Genomic DNA, 320 nt, shown 5'->3' with positions numbered 1-320 from the left:
CCCGAGAAGTGTCACATCTCAGGTCTTCCTGTTTAGAGTTGTTACCGTTCGCGTCCCTCGGCTCACACAGGTGACCTTCGGTTCGCTGAAGCTGTTGAAAGTCCTTCCCCTTTGACTGGCCTGTTTGGTGGTGAGTTGATTCTCCTTCATCAGATGATTGTTGCAAGTGGTCAGTGCTGGGGTCCTGCCCCAGCAGGTCCAGGCATTCCCAAAGGTGTGGACGGAGTCGGTGAAGAAGGAATGACACAGAGATAGCGTTCCGTTGATCAGCAGCCTAGCCAGGATCTCTAGCCAAGTTCTGGTCAGGATCTCTAGCAAAG

The sequence above is a fragment of the Myotis davidii genome, unplaced genomic scaffold (genome assembly GCF_000327345.1).
Source record: "Myotis davidii unplaced genomic scaffold, ASM32734v1 scaffold5785, whole genome shotgun sequence".
Taxonomy (NCBI): Eukaryota; Metazoa; Chordata; class Mammalia; order Chiroptera; family Vespertilionidae; genus Myotis; species Myotis davidii.
The sequence above is the reverse complement of the archived record's forward strand: the minus strand, read 5'-3'. Positions refer to the sequence as shown.